Source organism: Sciurus carolinensis, chromosome 15 (assembly GCF_902686445.1).
Source record: "Sciurus carolinensis chromosome 15, mSciCar1.2, whole genome shotgun sequence".
Taxonomy (NCBI): Eukaryota; Metazoa; Chordata; class Mammalia; order Rodentia; family Sciuridae; genus Sciurus; species Sciurus carolinensis.
The window spans coordinates 75,142,750-75,152,388 of NC_062227.1; the positions used below are offsets into that span (position 1 = coordinate 75,142,750).

The 9,639-nt window shown below is 47.6% G+C and overlaps 1 long non-coding RNA gene across 5 annotated transcripts in view; it reads left to right on the top strand.

Moving 5' to 3' along the window:
- LOC124965218 (uncharacterized) overlaps positions 1-9,639 on the top strand; it is an 84,654-nt gene that overhangs the window by 22,145 nt on the left and 52,870 nt on the right. The window lies entirely within an intron of this gene.

The window sequence follows — 9,639 nt, forward strand, 5'->3', positions numbered from 1 at the left end:
CGCCATCTAAGCAGTGACACACTCCCCTGACAGCCAGCCTGCTCGCTCATCTGGCTAGGGGAGTGTTCAAGACACAGTGGGTGTGATTGACCTAACAATTGTGTGTTGGAAACAAAACCTGCGAGGCTGGGGATGTGACTCAGAGGTGCAGCCCTTGCCTGGCACGGGCACAGCCCGGAGCTCCATCCCTAGCACCAGGCTTCGGGGAGCCCACAGAACCACAATAAATACCTTAAAATTTATTCCTCCAGGAATATCTTTGGTTTGAATGTTGAAAGCAGCAAATACATCAAATTACTTAGTAATAACTTCAGGGACACACATGTAGTTACTGGTGGACACAGTCATTCCTGCAGTGTGGATTCTGGTGCTGGCGAGGTATAAAGTGTTTGAGTGTATTAAACTTTGTGTGAGGGTATGAAGTTGAGTTTGTGTTTTGGGTGTACTCTGGAGAACAGATGCATTGTTAGTGTTTTTTAAAAACAATTTAATGGAAATAGACAAAATGGAGTGATAAAGTAGGTAGGGAAATATAAATAAAAGTAGGGACATCTTGGTCAGACGCCGTTTCTGGGGGATTGTGCAGTACAAGTTAAAGTAACAAACACATGGCCGCAGGTTGGTAAATAAAAATAGAGGACACCGAGTTAAAGTTGCTTTCAGATCAACAGCATCTGGCCCCACGTCCCTGCCAGAGGTTCTGGTCCCTCCTGGGGCCCCTGTGCCCCGTCTCTGAGCGTGTTTCAGCCCTGGACCGTGAGCTCATGGCATCGGCCTGCGCTGCGCCTGGCCCAGGTCAGAGGTGCAGACCATACTTGCTGAGTGAATCAGTGAAAGAAGGAGCGAGCGACTCAGAGAGCAGGCGCTGGCTCGAGGTCAGGAGGGCAGTGACGTGGATTGTGGGTGGCACTGAAGGACAAGGCAGGGACTTCAGACGGGACGGGAGTGACAGACCTGAGGCTGAGCCTAGGTTTCCTCCTGGAGTCACCGGATACCAGAGCCCCTCCTGATCACCGGACCTACACGCTAGCATTCGCGTTGGAGGAGGGACATTCTGAATGCGGAGGGAGGCACACGAGAGTGGGTTAGAGGCAGCTGAGCAGGGAAGCCAGGGACAAGCAGAGTGAGTGGTTCCTGGGTTGGAAACGTGGTGTTTTGAGCCTGTGGTCTGTGGGTTTCAAGATGAGTCACGTCCTGTCATTAAGGTAATGGTGACTCAGACAGGTCAGTCCTAAGCCGCCCTCCGCCTCCCTCTCCCCCAGGAGCAGAGCCGACTGTTACTGTCAAGATTGTCATCGTAGGAGAAGTAGAAGGTGCCACAGGGTCTCAGCGGGCAGACAGCAGCTGTGCTGAAGCAGTTAATTGAAGCACCGGTGCCCCTTGGAGTATGCATCGTGCCTGTTAGCGTGGACAGCGCGGGGCAGAGGCCAGCTCTCTGTGGAAGGGGGGCAATGAGAGCTGACCTGGGATCCCGTGTCAAGGTGCCCAGACACCCGGAGGTTCTCAGATTCCTTCTCTCCATCCCCCAGAGCCAACCCACTCCCCACCCCCACAAGAAAGAGGTCTCCAAATTCCTCTGGAGAAATTACTTTCATGGGGAGCAAAGCCTTTACTTTCACACTGGAGACAAGAGATTTCTTCTGGAAAAATCTAGATGTGGATGCTTGCAAATAGCTCCAGTCAAAATGTAGCCAACTGGTTCACTTCTGAGCTGTGGAGATAAGTTGTCATCAGCCCATCCAGCTGCAGATGACAGGGCTGCCGGATCATCAAGGAGAGTTACAAGGACACAGGCTAGGGGCAGCTTTCAGACTGGCACAGGGGACCAAACCAGGGAAGGAGGACATCTTGAGAGTCTTCTTTTCTCTTCTTGGCAACACAGCGTTCCTCTACAATAAGCTTCAGAATTCTTCAAATATCTCTTGGGAAACTAATCTTATTTTCTTTTTCTCTGAACAAATCAGCAAATGTAAAGAGGACAGAGACTACGGGGAATGTGAATCCAAGGTGAAGGCGGGGCCGAGGCCAGAGTGCCTGTGCGTTTAATCAGAAATTGAGCATTTCTAGTTTCGGGCATTCCTGTTACGCAGACAGGAAGTTCTAACTGGTGAACGTTAGGATTGCCTGAGAGAAGGCAGGACGCCCAGCGCTGTGAGCATTTTGAGGAAACAGTCAACAGTGCCTGAGCCCATTATCCTGCATGGAATGTGCACATACGTTTAGGGGGATTAGAACAATGCTCTTCCAGGTGAGTGGGATGTTCTACCACAGGTAGCGCACAACACACCACAGGCCAGACCTGGCCCTCTTCCTGATCTTGTAAACAAAGCTGTGTTGCACAGGTGTGCTCCTTGGTATAGATATGGAGCAGATGCTTCACACCTTAACAGCCAACTTGAGCATCTGTGAGATACTGCATTGTCTGTGAAGCCCCCCACATCATTTTCTGTTCTAATGGAAGAGCAGGGGTTCTGTAGGTAGAGAAGTCTAGTAGGAAAGTGTGCTTGGTCCTGAGGACTCAGAAGTGATGGTAAGTCAGAAGACAGCAAGAAGTTCAATTGGGAGGTGGGGTGGGAGGAATTCAGAGCAGTGAACTTAAGGGATGTCGGGTTTGGAAGGTTTTTGTCCTGTGAACCATTGTAAGGGATGCCTTTTCTCTCTGTTCCACCTTCCTAGCTTTTGCTCTCAATGTTCCTACTAAAATCTCATCCATCTTGAAAGCACAGAGTAAATCTCACCTTTGACATAGGTCTTTAGTAAGAATATTTTTTCCCATTGTTTCTTTTTTTTACTTATACTTTTGCAAAATAACTTATCATAGTAAGTTTGCATTAGCTGTTTCCCTCACTTTTAATGAACTTCCTAAAAGCAAGAATCATTTATTTCCATAGGCATGAAAGTGCTTAATTCCGTTATGCCTAAGCAGATGCCCAATAACTACACACTGAATGAATACATATAGCAGTTTCTCTGCAGGAGTGTGAAAATAATTGCAGCATTGTTAGACCGCAGGGGCTGAATGCTTGCACAGACTCTCTGTAACGCTGGACTGTCCAGAGGGCAGGAAGTACAGGGTCCATATCTTCCAACTTTGGCTGCTGCCATTTATACTGCTTTCCACTGCTGGGTGGCGGAGCAGACCTTCTGGGCTGTGCTACTGCTTTTGCCTTCCTTCCCAGGACTAGTAACCCACTAGCCAAGCTCCATGTCAATCCTCCTCTCCTTGTGCTCATTTCCTGCTCCTTCCAGTGGTGCTAGCACACATTCCAGTTTTGGCTGGTTTAGGCAGGATTCAGGCTCCTAACCTGCAGGACGTTTTCTTCCTTTGTACAATTTTTTCTTTGCACAAGGATCATACTTCTTTAGTAGGCTTGTTACAATCCTTTAATGCTTGAGCATCTATTTTCCGTATTGGAAAAATGGCCTGGTTAAGGGATTCAGTATTGAGCTCCATATTTAATGACAGAACAAGACATCTAATTTGAAATGCCGCGTGTTCCAAACCTGGAATTTTGCATAAAAGGATGCTGGGATCCAAGCAGAGCTCACACAAGTAGCAGCTGGTTTGCATGGCCTCCAGGGACGCCCCTTCTCTCAGCTTGTAAAGTAACTTTAGAAGTTGTCACCACTGTCTTTCTGTCTCCCACCCCTGGCTCCTACTTGTTCATCAGCAACCATCAGTTTTATCAGTGCCTCTTCACTTGGACCTGGAACTAGTGAGTCTTGGTCAAACCCTATGATTGACTTCTTTACTTTTGAGCAAAGATCACTACAGTTCCTATTCAGAGGTCCATCCAGAGTCACCTTGTGTGGAGGCGGGCCATAACTCGTATCCTCTTGACCTAAAAAATTGCTGGAGGGACGGTGAGTCATTCATTCCCTCATGTCTTTTCCAACTGCAGATAAAGATGGCAGTTGATCACACGGTGTGGGACAAGGTGAGAGACGGAAGCTGGCACGGGTCTAGGGGGAAAGTACGTTTTCTTTTCCAAAGTAAAATATTTGTTTTAATTGGCTCACAATAAATAGTAGGGGGTAATTTAATTCACAAAAGAGAAGTGCTCTTTGGAAAGAAAGCCAGGCGGGCCAAGCAGGGTCGGCACTGGTGCATTTGGGCAACTACTGTGGTCTTGGGAACAGTGACTCTCTTGCCTGGTACTGGCCAGGATGTTAGGGCAGAGGATGGGATTGTCCTTGTGGGCTCTGGAGAGGTTGGTTTCCACATCAAAGGTGGGTTCCCAGGTGAGTCGTTTGTTTTCTTAAGAGTGGGCTCTTTCTGAGAGGGACAGTCTCTCCTCGTCAGCTGGGCCCCACAGGCCAGGTCTTCAGGAATCCAGAAAGCAGAGCTGACTCGGCAACTCCTGCCGGTGAGCACCTCCACGCACGGCCTGGGTGCTCTGGGGCGCGAGGGTCCCACCTCTGCTCGGGAACGGCTGCCTGTGATGCCCTGTGGTGGCGTGTTAGCTGCTTCAAGTTGTTGGGGGTCCTGCTTAAAGAAACCTGGTGTGCATTTCACTGTTTTCCAAGATTGTTTAACCACAAAATCCTTTTGAAAATCAACACACAGTGTGTAAAGCATCTGAAGCATGACATTTTAGAGGTAGGCGCCAGATCGCTTGGCTTACATCCTGGTCCTCATCTTTTCCAGGGAGGCCAAGAAGGACCACCCGTGGCAGGCAGGCTGGTCTAGCCAGGGTGGATATAGCAAGCTTTCCCTTCCTCTGCCTCCAAGCTTGGCTCAAACTGGTGTCCCCATTATTCAGGAGTGTGTCTCCCGCTCCTTGCCTCGTCAAGTCTTTCTAGCTCCACCTGCTTTGTGAAGTCCATGCCAGCTTCCCTTGTGCAGGATCCTATCCTAAGCACCTTAGAGAAATCCACTGGCATTCACCACAGTAGTCCCATCAGGCAGGTGCCATTTGTATCCTGAGTTTTCAGAGGAGTAGCCTGAGATGCAGAGAAGTTGAGAGACGTTCAAGGTCACAGAGCTGAGAGATGTTCAGGATGGACATATCCATGGGTTTAGGGAGGTACCTTCTAACCTGTATGTGTGTGTTTGAATTATACTTTAAATCAGAGAGAGGGAGTATCTCTCTCTCTTTCTCTCTCTCTCTCTCTCTCTCTCTTTCCCCCTCCCCCTCCCCCCACTCTTCCTTTCTGTTTCTCTCAGCCTACTTTTTAAGACACCACTCTTCAGAATTTGTTCAGAATAACACAAATGAAATTTAAATTTGAAGTTTACTTTGGCTTAGCAAAATGATTTTCCGAGTCCTTGCTCATATGTAAACAAGAATGCAAGGAGAAGTTTGAAACCACTTAAACATTCGGATGGTGGTATTGCCTTTATGCATGTAGCACACCATCAGTTCACTCCTTCCTAATAAGAACAGTCAGCGTCTCGGGAGCCACGTCAGTCAGAGAAGCAGAACGAGCAGGAGCTGAGCTAGGCTGGGATGGGCTGGAGAGGCAGGTCTGAGGTCCCCAGGGAGCCTGGGGGTCTCCAGGGGGCTGGAGCTGCCATCCCTGGGCAGAACACCTCGTTCTGCTCTGAAGTTCTTCCAGGGGACAGTTGGGCTTGCCTGGCTATCCAGGAGCATCTCCCTTGCCACAGACTTCAGTCACTACAGAACATCTCCACAGAAACCCCACGGGGGGTGTTGAGTAACTGGGGAGCAGAGCCTGGCCAAAGCCACAGGTCACGAGAACCTTTACCACTTGTCATGTTGCTAGTCTGCTTTATGTGTCTATTTGTATGTGAAACGTAATTTGTTGAGAAATATTATATGGAATACATGAAATGCTTTAATCATTTGAATGGTTTTTTTTTTCAGTTAATACTGAGGTGATGTGACACAATTTACTGGTATTTTCTTGCTTTTCTGTTATGTCTTTAATCAGGGTTTTCCAGAGGATAAAACCAGTAGGATAAACACACACGCACACATAAACACACGTGTGCATGTGTGTATCACATTATATATTTTATATACATTATATGTAATGCATATAAACAGAATTCTTTGAAGAATTTCTGCCCATGGGTGGCAGCTCTAGGCCACGACAGAGTCCCGGGCTCCCTGGATTTCAGTCTTGCCCAACCAGCCCCATCCCAGCATAACCCAGGTCTTTCTTTTTAAATAAATATATACATATATATATATAATATATATATAAATATATATGCATATTAAAAATATATATATATTTAGCTGTAGATGGACACAATGCTTTTTATTTTATTTATTTTTATTTTAATATGGCCCTAAGAGTCGAGTCCAGTGCCTCACATAGGGTAGGCATGTCCTCTACCACTGAGCCACAACCCCAGCCCAAGGTCTTCTTGTTAGATGTGTATACATAGGATTCAGCAGCATGGCGCTAGGGTCAGACACGAGGTAGCTTCACAATGGCCACCGGCAGGCTGCAGAGCTGGGAAACCAGTCGCCACTCAGTCCAGGAAGCTGGGAGCCTCAGGACAAGAGGGATCCATGGTGTAGCAGTCTGAGGAGAAGGCCTGCCAGTCCCTGACAAGTCCCTGGTGCAAGTCTGTGCACCAAGGCTGAAGAATCTGGAGTCTGATGTCCACACCCAATGGTGACCCCCGACCCCCCCCAAAAAAATAAATAAATAAAGGACGCCCCTGCGCAGGAAGTGTCTTCGTGTGCCAGCACCTCTGCTTTTGTTCTTTCTGGTCCCCAGCTTAATGGATGGTGCCGCCCACTTTCAGGCCAACCTGAAAGAGGTATCCCTGTGGGTTCGGAAGTGGCTTACCAGTCTCCTGGGTGACTCTCAGTGCAGTCAGGTTGGCAGCCACGCTAGCCTTCATGTCTTCTGATACCTTCAGGTTCCAGGTGTAAGTATCCTTGGTTCACACTAACCCCGGGACACTGTCTCCGTATCTGAAAAGGGAGATAATTACAGCACTGAATCCTAGGGCTGATTAGAGGATGCGCAATTAGTCAGCAAAAGCCCTTGCGTGAGCACAGGTTGCGCACTGAGCAATACACTTGTTGTGGTAGTTCCCTCAGGTTGATCTCCTTTGGCCCTGAACGTGCCCAAGGGTGGCAGGTCTTCTGTAGAAGGCCTCCAGAAATGGTGACACCACAGCTTAAACAAGGAAATGAACATTCCCCAGTTTCCTTCTCATACAGCGTGTGCCATTTTCGCAGACCTGTTTCCCATCACCTGTTTGAGGTGCTAGAGGGTCACATGCCTTTCAGGTTTGCTGACCCAGTTTTTGCACATCCACGGTCACTGCCTCCAGGCTGGGTGGACGGACTTTACAAAGCGTGACATCGTCATGCTGCTCCTAATGCCGAATGTGTTCAAAGACTTGATTGGCAGTAAGCCAGTTCTTCTCGGCAGCTCCTTTTGAAGTGGGTTTTGTTGTTATCTTGGGAAGGAAGTAGATCCTACAATGCAGAGAAAGTGCATTTTCTCCAGCTTTGGCCCAGAATCGGATGAAGCATTCCAGGTGTCTAGAACTCCTGCCTGGCTCTGGCGCGGGGCCGTTACTGAGCGCTGACCTTGCTCTTCCTCTGAGTGGACCCCAGCCCTCATCATCGATGGTGGTGGGGAAAATCTGATGCTCTTCCCAAGTCCCTTTTCCCTGGGATTCCTGGCAATGGCAGAGACCAACTTCATTTGCAAGCAGTGATGTTTTCCTGATTTCCTCTTTGAAGGAACTCTTGTTGTCCTTCTGGGGAGGACAACAGTGGCTGCCGTGTGGACAGCAGGTGTAGGCTCGCCAGAGGGACCTCTCGGCAGAGATGCTCTGAGCTCCTCCCGTGCAGGCAGAGGGGAGAGAGTGGTGAGGAGGATGTTTTCTTTGCACATCTACCTCCACAGACTGTCCATGGCCATCTGGTAGAGACTGTCTGTCACTGTCCCACACCCCGGAAGGATCCCCTCTCATGCTATGAAGCCTGGTCTCAGGCATGTGGGCTGGGCACGTGGAGCCAGCAGGGTCCCCTCCTTGAGCTGGGTCCTTCCCCTCTCAGGTTTCCGCCTCGCCTGGGAGACTCCGTGGGACTCAGGGGTGAGAACTGAGCCTCACCCCTGTGTGTGCTGTCAGCGAGCCCCGAGGCTCTCCCTGAGGAAGCGAGCTGAAGACGTTTCTTAGGACCCAAAGGCACCAGGAGCAAGAATGCAGAAATGGTTGCTGCAGGTGAGGTGTGGAGCAATGTGAGAGCGTTTGGGACTTAGAAGAGGATGGGGGCGTGGACCAGGCACCTGGGAAGGGCATCTGTGTTATAAGAGGAAGTCACTTCTCTTTTGGTGAGTGGTGATTTTATGCATCACAAGCAAATGATCCATGCATTAAGTAATGAAAACCTGTCATCCCGATTTTCACTCTGAGGCTGTTACTTAGGTCAGCGATGACCCCAGTCAAGCAGGGAGGACCAGGAACACAGACTTGGCGTCCAGCAGACGAGTTCATGGTGGTGCCGTGGGGAATCCTCCCGGGGCTGATTTTAAAATTGCTCTGCCTGAACCTACAGAAAGGGAGGAAATCTTGGCCACCTGCACCTCAGATAGAGCATTAATCACCAGGATACAGAAAGAGCTCAAAACACTCAACACCAAGAAAACAAATAATCCAATCAATAAATGGCAAAGGAACTGAACACACTTCACAGAAGAAATATGAATGGTTGACGAATATATGAAAAAAATGGTCAACATCTCTAGCAATTAGAGAAATGCAAATTAGAACTACACTGAGATTTCATCTCCTTCTGGTCAGAATGACAATTATCAAGAGTACAAGTAGCAATAAATGTTGGTGAGAATGTGGGGAAAAAGGTATAGTCATACATTGCTAGTGGAACTTCAAATTGGTGCAGCCACTATGGAAAGCAGTGTGGAGATTCCTCAGGAAACTTGAAATGGAGCCACCATTTGACCCAGCTATCCCACTCCTTGGCCTATACCCAAAGGACTTAAAATCAGCATACTATAGTGATGTGGCCATATCAATGTTCATAGCAGCTCAATTCACAATAGTTTAGCTATGAAACCTACCATGATGCCTTTCAACAGATAAATGGATAAAGATAATGTGTTACGCACACACACTGGAATATTACTCAGCCATAAAGAAGAATGAAATTATGGCATTTGCCAATAAATGAATGGAACTGGAGACTACCATGCTAAGTGAAATAAGTCAGTCTCAAAAAACCAAAGGCCAAATGTTCCCTCTGATATGTAGATACTAACATACAAAAAGCAGTGGGAGAAGGAAGAATAGAGGTTCATTGGATTAGACAAAGGGGAATGAAGGGAAGGGGGTTTGGTAATAGGAAAGACAGTAGAATAGATTGGACATAACTTTCCTATGTTCATATGTGACCAGTGTAACTCCATGTTATGAACAACCACAAGAATGGAAAGTTACATTCCATGTATGTGTAATATGTCAAAATACATTTTACTGTCATGTATAACTAAAAAGAACAAATAAAATTTTCAAAAAAACACTGTGTCATTCTTATCTCAACAATTGATGTGTTATATCACCTCAGCAATTTTTTAAAATTTATTTTTCATCTCAGGACTTCCTTCAAATCAATACTTCTATGAATAGGGCTGAGTTCACAGATTTTTGACTATTCCCCAAATTCTGATGCAGAAAATTTC